The 9,549-nt window shown below is 38.3% G+C and overlaps 1 pseudogene; it reads left to right on the plus strand.

The window, feature by feature from the left end:
• Positions 1–4,193: 4,193 nt before the first annotated feature.
• On the plus strand, positions 4,194–8,929 carry LOC111988932 (ABC transporter F family member 4-like; annotated as a pseudogene).
• Positions 8,930–9,549: the final 620 nt, after the last annotated feature.

The raw sequence follows: 9,549 nt of genomic DNA on the forward strand, positions 1-9,549 counted from the left end.
GACTATACAAATTCAGATGTTAAAACTTCAAATATATAATTAAAGAATAAGTTATTGAAACAATTCAAAAAACATATGACTATTCAAAAGAGAAATATAAGAAAAAAAAAATACATGAACCCATAAAGTAATAAGTCCTTATTAGCACGTGGCTAAAAAATGTTGAGTAGGAGTCCACGTTGAAATAATGAAAGTCATGCCTCCTCTTAATATATCGTATATGAGCTTTTTGCCCAATAAAATTTGATGGTGAGATGAGAATTGAACCAAGTCCAAACTCGTCCATAGGTGTCGTCCAGGTCAAGTAGATAAGAATGGACATCCTTTATAGGATGGTGGTCTATAGGCATAAGGGTCATCCATGAGGCAACCGCCTCGACGACCCTCGACACTTGGAAAATTCCATAGAGATTTATCTACAAGAGCGAATAAATTGAACCACATGTTATTATTTCAGGGCATAAGTAAAATCCTGGTTCATCACTAGAAAAATATAAAATATTCTAACTCCTATAGCAATTGTGGAAGTTAACCTTGAACCCTCTGACCTCCTCAAATATAGAGAAAGTTACGAGACAAGTAACCACTTTAAGAGCACACTATATAAAAACTCATTCACATCAAATAAGGGTAAGTTTTAGACAACTCCCAAAAAGTTGGAACTCCAGAATTTAAGAGAAAAACTAACTTAAGCATCGGAGGGTTCTTGGCCGGTTCACCCCAGTCTCTTTTGATTGTTTGTTTTTCTTTTCAGGCCTTTCAAGCAGTTATTAGATCATTGAAGTTTGGAGCATTCAGGCTACTAATTTTCTGTGCATCATCAAAATTAACATAATTTCATATCGTGAGTTGAAGCAAAGACATATGCAGTAGCAGCAACCTTAAATTTTAATTATTGCAAGCTTTTTTATCTTGTAAAAAATGGCTAAAGAGAGTTTGGTGGTTCATGTACGAAAATTACTTTTTAAGAAATACATAAAAAACCATAAATATATATATATATATAAATATAATAAACAAAGTTTGAAGCAAAGACATATGCAGTAGCAGCAACCTTAAATTTTAATTATTGCAAGCTTTTTTATCTTGTAAAAAATGGCTAAAGAGAGTTTGGTGGTTCATGTACGAAAATTACTTTTTAAGAAATACATAAAAAACCATAATATATATATATATATATATATATATAATAAACAAAGTAAAGGAAAAGAAAATAATATAAAAAGAGTTCATACCTTTACTCAGCTTAAAAAAATATATATATTGGGATTTGCACTGTTTTTATAGTGTTCCTGATTAACCTAGGTGTAGAGGAATATCCTTCATTCACACTATAAACTCGCTAACGTGTCTTGTATGTCTAGCAATGTTGTGAACTGAACTATTACCTTGTCTTAGTACATGACCAAACTCAAAATTTGAAAAATCCTTAGCTAACTCCTTTGCTTCGTCAACTAAGTGTCCATAGGTTGTTAACGATGGGCTCTGGTACAAAAGGCCATCAAAGGTGTGATCTTTTGAGGACGTTTCTACTGTCAACTTCATCGCTTCCTTCCAATACAAAACCAATCCCCCACCTACATGAATCCAAGGTACAAAGAACATGTGATTAAATTGTAAATTCTGTTTTATTTTCTTTAGCCTTGTTTTGTCCATCCATGTCTTGGCGATGAACACAATGGAGAGATCTTTTGCCTAGATTAAATCACAGAGCTCCTTATTTTTCTCTGTCACTAGGTTCCCAAGCCCGTGACAGTTCCATATTAAGAGACTCATGACTCTTGGTGGGTGTGATCTTTTGAGGATGTTTCTACTGTCAACATCATTGCTTCCTTCCAATACAAAACCAATCCCCCCACCTATACAAATCCAAGGTACAAAGAACATGTGATTAAATTGTAAATTCTGTTTTATTTTCTTTAGCCTTGCTTTGTCCGTCCATGTCTCGGCTATGAACAGAATGGAGAGATCTTTTGCCCAGATTAAATCACTGAGCTCCTTCTCTCTCTGTCACTAGGTTTCCAAGCTCACGACAGTTCCATATTAAGAGACTCATGACTCTTGGCAGGGCTACTCAGCAGCCTCCACCATTAAATCTTACGAGGGGTTGATCTTCATCACTTACAACCTTTTGCTTGGAGAGTTTGTGGGAGTCACCATGCACGTGCTCAACGTTCTCTTAATTTTTTCATCACACTTGTTCTCGGCCCCATCTAGGTTAACTTGGTGCATGAGTCTTTTCCAAGTCCTAATGCTTGTTGGGTGTTCATTAATCTTGGCTGTTGATCCCCTAGCCTCATCATTTAGATTGGTAGGCACATGCATATTTTGTATGGAGGCGGCTAGGGTTGGTATCATAGAAGTTTGGTTACATTCCAACTAGGGGAGTCCAAGGGTCAGGCCGGGTCAGTTTTCAACCTAGCCTGAACCCGACCCGTCAGAGTCAGGTGGACAGAAGAGTGACCCGAAACTGATTGCCGGCGTCAATTAGTTGGGTCGGTTTTGGGTTCGGGTGGAGATCGGGTTGTCATTGGAGTTGTAAAATCATCGCTTGAGCTGCTAAATATCATTGGAATCTGCATATCATCGTTGGAAAATGTAAAAACTCACTTGATGTGCATCAAAATCGTTGAAATCTACACCAAAATTGCTGAAATCTGCTGGGAATGGCCAAATCTAGCTAAATCTCGCCAAATATGGTTGAGAACTCGCTGGATCTCCTCGGATTTGAGTGTGATTTTGTTGGATTTGTACATAACCTTCGTCGGGTTGGGTGGTTCGGGTTTTGGAGAAGAAAACGCGCCATTAGACCCATTGGTGTCGGGCCTTGGGCGCAGAAACTTGAAACCGATCGACTGGAGCATTGGTTCGAGCTGAACTCGGGTGGAGATCGGGCGGGTTGGTTGGTCCGACGGGTCACAGTTGGGTCTGGACACCCCTAACTCCAATTGTTATTCCTTGTCTAATAAGGAAAAGAAAAAATATATAAATCGCAAAAAAAGAAGTGTCACTGTCACCCTACATGACACGCGGCAATCTATCATTCTCTTCAACTTTCTCCTTATTTTTTTAAACCAAGGTAAATTTCTATCTTCCTTAATCTTAAAAGCTTAGTTAATGTTTGTTTATAATTTAATAGAATGGAATTTTAATTTGGAAATCTAGACTGATAGGAAACCCACAATTTTTTCTAAATTATAAATTTTAGTTTTCAATGAGCTCTAACTAAAATGGTACCTACTCGTGCAATGTGGAGGGTGAGGTTATGAGTTCAAAAAGATGCACCAGAGTTGATTAAAAAAAAAAGATGCACTAGTTATTGCTACTTGTTAGTGCATATGGTGAAAAATAAAAATGCTAGAAACATAACTTTTTACACAACTTTTGACACCTTCACTACTCACAAAAAGTTGTAATCCTAGCATTGTTTGATGCAAATTTGAAATTTCTATGCGGAAGGGAAAAAAATGTTATTTTGTTAGTGCTTGTAGTATTTGGACGGTGTTGTCTGAATGTTTGCCACTTCTCTTGTTGTTATGTGTACGGGCATGTAGAAGTAAGTTTCACAGAATCAGAGTTAATGACTCAATGATGGCATGCTTGAATTTCTAAGAATGATTCTACTCAATAATGAGACAAAATATGTGTTTTCTATTCTTTTAAGTTCTTATGGATTATCATTAATATGAGACAAATGATTTGTTTTTCTATTATTTTTAGGGAATTTTTGTTAAAATGTTGGTATGGAAGATGCCTGAAGATGGACAATTATTTCCATGTGTCTGGCACCTTCTGGGAAATTCATGACAGATGGACAGTTATTCCAAAATCATCAATACATATATATAAGTTCTAATCATAAATTTGTACCAAATGGACTGTCATTCCCTTGTAAGAACAATTTGGAGTGTAGGCAATTAGGTCGTGGCAGGGGTTCAGCATTAAGCGGATGTGTTTGTAACCTACCAATGAAAATAGTTATGAGCGCGGATCCTTATGTTTAGTTTTTTTTTTTTGATGAACTATCCTAATGTTTAGTTCTAGGACTTGCCTTGTTTTTATTTTTTATTTTTTTTGATAAAACTGAGTCAACATTTAATAAAAGCAAGAAGTCAGAGAGTACAAAGTTTAGCCAAGCTACATAGATAAGCTATTACTAGACATATACTGCTGGAAACAATGAACAGGAAATCTCGTGGCTTTCCTAGCGAAAAGCAAAATCTAGCCAGCACCATGAAGCCAGATTTTGATGTAATTAATGCTACTTTTCTGCCTCATGAAGCCAGCACCATTCTTAAAATTCCTCTAAACTATAATCTGCCTGATGATTGTCTTATCTGGATGGGCAACAAAAGCGGTGAGTTTACGGTTAAAAGTGCATATCATATAGCTTCAGGTATTGTGGACTCATTCGAGGAAGGTGAAAGCACCTCTAGCAACTCACGGACTCTTCTGTGGAAACAGATATGGCAGCAGAAAGTTCCTCCAAAGGTCAAAATTTTTGTTTGGAGGATTTGTGTCAATGGTCTTCCAACTATGCAAAATCTAAACCACAGAGGAATTCACTGCTCAAGGTTCTGCCCATTATGTGATAAAGCCATTGAATCCACTGCCCATGCTCTTCTCCATTGTGATCATGCTAGGATGACTTGGGCATTTTGGCACAATTGCCCTGTGGACCTCTCCTCCCTCACGTGACTTGGTGGATATTGCATTTGATTTCATTGCGAAAGGCTCCCCGAATGATCTGGAACTTTTCTTTGCTGTTGCTTGGTCTATATGGTGGAATCGCAATCAAGCAATTCATGAGGATTCGGGCACCCCTCTAATTCATGCTTGGGATTTGGCAGGTAGTGTCTTAGCCGAATTCAAGGCCGCCTGTTCCTTTCCAGTATTACCTCAGTCACCTTCTTTGTCTAAGTGGAAATCTCCACCTACGGGCTTCTACAAGATCAATACTGACGCAGCAGCTTTTGATGATGGGGGAAACTCGTGCATTGGTTTAGTCATTCGAGACCACAAGGGAAATGTTTTGGCTGCTTCAAGCAAAGTCCTGTCTGCGTCATTCTCGGCTGAGGCTTCAGAAGCATTGGCTTTGCAGGAAGGTGTGCGTCTCGCAGCGGAAATGGATGTTTCTCATGCTATTTTTGAGTCCGATGCCTTATCCATCATTCAAGCAATCAACGATGGGTTCCACGGTGGTGAGCTTGGGCACATAATCCGGAACATTAGAGAAGTTTCTGCAGCATTTATCTGGTGTTCTTTTCATCATCTGAGAAGGGAAGGCAACAGAGTTGCCCATGAACTTGCAAGGGTAGCTAGGAATTCTGGTGCTTCACAGGTTTGGAAAAGATCTTTCCCAACCTTTGTTGAGCATCTTATTACTGAGGACAGTTGTTTGTAATGCCCTTGCTTTCTCTCTCTGTTGTTTCTCTTTCAGTTGTTTGAAATTACATATATCTCATCCAAAAAAAAAAAAAAAAATGTGGCCTACCACAACATTAGTGACTAACAAAAAATGTGTGATCAGACCCTGTTGGTGAAGATTCTGAAGATCCATTGCCAAGGCTTGGTCCAACCAGGTTGCCTTCCTATGATTGTTGCATCCGTTAGTCTCTTGTCGTTAGTCACCACAACAGTTCTGTGAAAATCTATAGCAGTAGCTTTGATCAGAGCCTCCACTAGAGCTTCCTGAGCTGCAAGGTGTTGAGTTGGTTTTCCACAGCCAGCACAACCTCTAAACAGAAGAGCACCATCCACCCTCCTAGCTTCAAAGGCAAAACCACATCTTTTTGTTCTTCTATTCCTGGCAGCAGCCACCTATAATGACTTGCCAACTTTGAGTGAGTATTGAGATACTTGGCTTTGGCTTGTATCTTTGTCTCTGACTCTGTTGAGATCGAAACGCCTCTCTGTACCTGCAAATAAGAGATTGGGACATTAGCACAACTTCCATAGAATTAGGGACCTTCCCTTTGTGAAGAACCATATTTCTATAGTTCCAAATTGACCAAATGATAGTGAACATAGCCTGTAGAAGCTCCATCTTCATACTGCCTATGAGATGGAGCTTCTACAAATCGTAGGTCATTTCCTTTCTATAGAGCTTCATACAGGTTATAACTTAATTAGAATAGGAGAAGAGATCACATTGTATACAGCTCATTGCATATCTTCATTCTAAAATCTGTATAATAGGTGCCACACTTTTTTTTTTTTTTTTTCTACAATACAATGATCTGATTATTGTATATTATTTTCTTTTCAATCCATTTCTTTCCAGTGCTGTCACTCAGCCATTTCCTATTTTATGAAGGGAAAATATCATTTTATACTCGTTTACATCTACTATTGATGCAAAAATGTCCACATTTTAACACATGAAAGTGGATTGAAATAACAGGTGTGAGGGTATGAAAGCCCTTTTACTTATGGCTGTAATAATTTTCTAGTATGTCCAATTTATTAATGAATTCTATGTTTTGTTGCCGTATCTCTATTGTTTCTTTTGAAACTGATGTCACATATCCATCATTCTATGTTATGTCTTAATCATGTTAGCTGCCCTTGAAATTCTTAATATGGATCTATGAATATGTTACCATGCATGATGTACTTAAATTACTCAAGTTGATAAAATTTAGCACCTTTTAATTCTTCTCTCCAGTTGCTGCAATCGAAAAGAAGAAGCCAGAGGACACTGGTGCAACCTCGAAAACTATGGTGCGTGGCAAAGACGTTTCAAAAGAGGGTAAGAAAGAGAAGCTTTCAGTCTTGGAGACGATCGCAAGTATTGACCAGAAACCTGATAAACCTGAAAAGGGTTCTTCCACTTCGTCAATTGCTTCTTCTAGAAAATCTAAGACAAAAGTTGCACCAAAAGTGTCATCTTACACCTATGACATTGATCTCCCTCAATCTGAAGATGATGATGATGATAATTATGCCTCTGAAGAAGGACTGCCTGATGTCCAGAAGCAATGCAATCGACAGAGGAGGAGTGAATTTAAGCTACTTGAAATATCCACAAGTGATAAACAATTGAAAAAAAGAGAAAAAAAGAACACGCTTGCTGCCTATGCAGCGGAGCAGGCAAAATAGGAGGCCCTTAAGGATGACCATTATGCTTTTACTGTTGTTATCAATAGAAGGTCTTCAGTTCTTGATGGAGATGATGAAGCTAATGCCAACGTTAAAGATATAATTATAGATAATTTCTCTGTTTCAGTACGGGGAAAAGAACTCTTAAAGAATACTTCAGTTAAGATATCTCATGGGAAAAGGTATGGTTTTGTTGGACCCAATGGAATGGGAAAATCTACTTTATTAAAGCTTCTTGCTTGGGGGAAGATTCCAGTACCTAAGAATATTGATTTGCTTTTGGTTGAACAAGAGGTGGTTGGTGATGATAGAACTGCTCTTGAAGCAGTTGTTTCAGCTAATGAAGAGCTGGCCAGGCTCCAAAAAGAGGTTGCATTTTTGCAAAATTCATTTTCTGCTGCTCAGGGTGAGAATGAAGATGATGATTGCAATGGGGATGATGTGGGAGAGAAGCTTGCTGAATTGTATGAAAAGTTGCAGAACTTGGAGTCAGATGCAGGTGAGGCTCAGGCATCAAAGATTCTTGCTGGGTTGGGTTTCAACAAGGAAATGCAGGGTCGTCCAACCCGGTCATTTAGTGGAGGTTGGAGGATGAGAATATCATTGGCTATGGCGCTTTTTGCGCAACCTACTCTTCTGTTATTGGATGAACCGACAAACCACATTGACCTTAGGGCTGTTCTTTGGTTGGAGCAGTACTTGTGTCGGTGGAAGAAAACTCTTGTTGTTGTCTCACATGACCGAGATCTCCTTAATACCGTCTGCAATGAGATCATTCATCTCCATGATCTTAAGCTTCATTTCTACCGTGGGAATTTTGATGATTTTGAAACTGGATATGAGCATCGTCTCAAAGAGATGAACAAGAAGTATGAAGATTATGTGAGAAAAGATAAAGTAACCAAGAGATCGGGGAATTAGGATCAGCAGCAGAAAGTGAAAGATCAGGCTAAGCATAATGCTGCAAAAGAAGAAGTAAAGAATAAGAAAAAGGGCAAGGTTGATGAGGATGAGCCTCTGCCAGAGGCCCCAAAGAAGTGGAAAGATTACAGTGTGGAGTTCCACTTCCCTGAACCAACTGAGCTCACACCACCACTCTTGCAGCTAATTGAAGTCAGCTTTAGTTACCCGAACAGAGAGGATTTCAGGCTCTCAAATGTTGATGTGGGTATTGATATGGGAACACGTGTTGCTATTGTTGGGCCCAATGGAGCAGGAAAAACTACTCTACTGAATCTTCTTGCTGGTGATTTGGTTGCTACAAATGGTGAAGTAAGGAGGAGTCAGAAGTTGAGGATTGGGAGGTATTCACAGCATTTTGTGGACCTACTAACAATGGAGGAAACACCAGTTCAGTACCTTCGTCGTCTTCATCCAGATCAAAAGGGGCTTAGCAAACAAGAGGCTGTTCGTGCAACGCTTGGAAAATTTGGACTCCCCGGCCATAATCACCATACTCCAATAGCAAAATTGTCTGGAGGGCAGAAAGCACGTGTTGTCTTCTCTTCAATTTCCATGTCAAAGCCACATATATTGCTATTGGATGAGCCCACAAATCATTTAGACATGCAGAGCATTGATGCGCTGGCTGATGCACTCGATGAGTTTACTGGTGGAGTTATCTTGGTCAGTCATGATTCTAGGCTCATCTCACGTGTTTGTGAGGATGAAGAGAAGAGTGAAATTTGGGTTGTGGAAAATGGTACTATAAGCACATTCCCTGGAACATTAAGGAGTACAAGGAGGAGTTACAAAGACAGATCAAAGCAGAGGTTGACGCTTGATTTGTTAGCCATAGCATGGGATATCTTGAAATTTTGTGCACATAATGCAGTTTTCCTGCTCTTGTTTTGTCTATACTCAATTTTATGTGCAACAAAACACATGCACCTTTGTTTTCCAACACTTTAGAGTAAATTTATTTTACAAATAATTTATTCATAGCTCAACAAAATAATAGCTCAGCTGCAATAGTATAAATAATCTAAGTTCTAATAGAAACTGATCAATTGGCAAGTTAATATTAATAATTAGCCAATGAGTTATAGCTCAATTGGCACATTCTTCTCTTATAATAATGGATGATGAAGAGTCATGGGATGCATGTGTAACTCATCAATAAAAAAAATGATCGATTGAGACTTTTCATATTTTCATTAGGATTTTTTACACTCAATTGAATTTTAAAAGTTAATGATTGTTCACAGAGATGAAAAAGCCATCAAATTATGCAACTTAGTTTGTCTTCACTTACAGCTAGCATGTTCCTCTTAGTTAAACCTAACTATGAAGTTTCATTCGTGGACTAAACTCACTTGTTATAAGATCTTAATAACCTCTCAGCATTGGTAAGTTACACTGAACAAAGTTACCGAAAAGTATGATATACACCCCCTCACTTCATTACATTTTAAAGATGATTGGACTTAAACTTTGATATATTGTTAT

This window comes from Quercus suber, unplaced genomic scaffold (genome assembly GCF_002906115.3).
Source record: "Quercus suber isolate HL8 unplaced genomic scaffold, Cork oak 2.0 scaffold_244, whole genome shotgun sequence".
NCBI lineage: Eukaryota > Viridiplantae > Streptophyta > Magnoliopsida > Fagales > Fagaceae > Quercus > Quercus suber.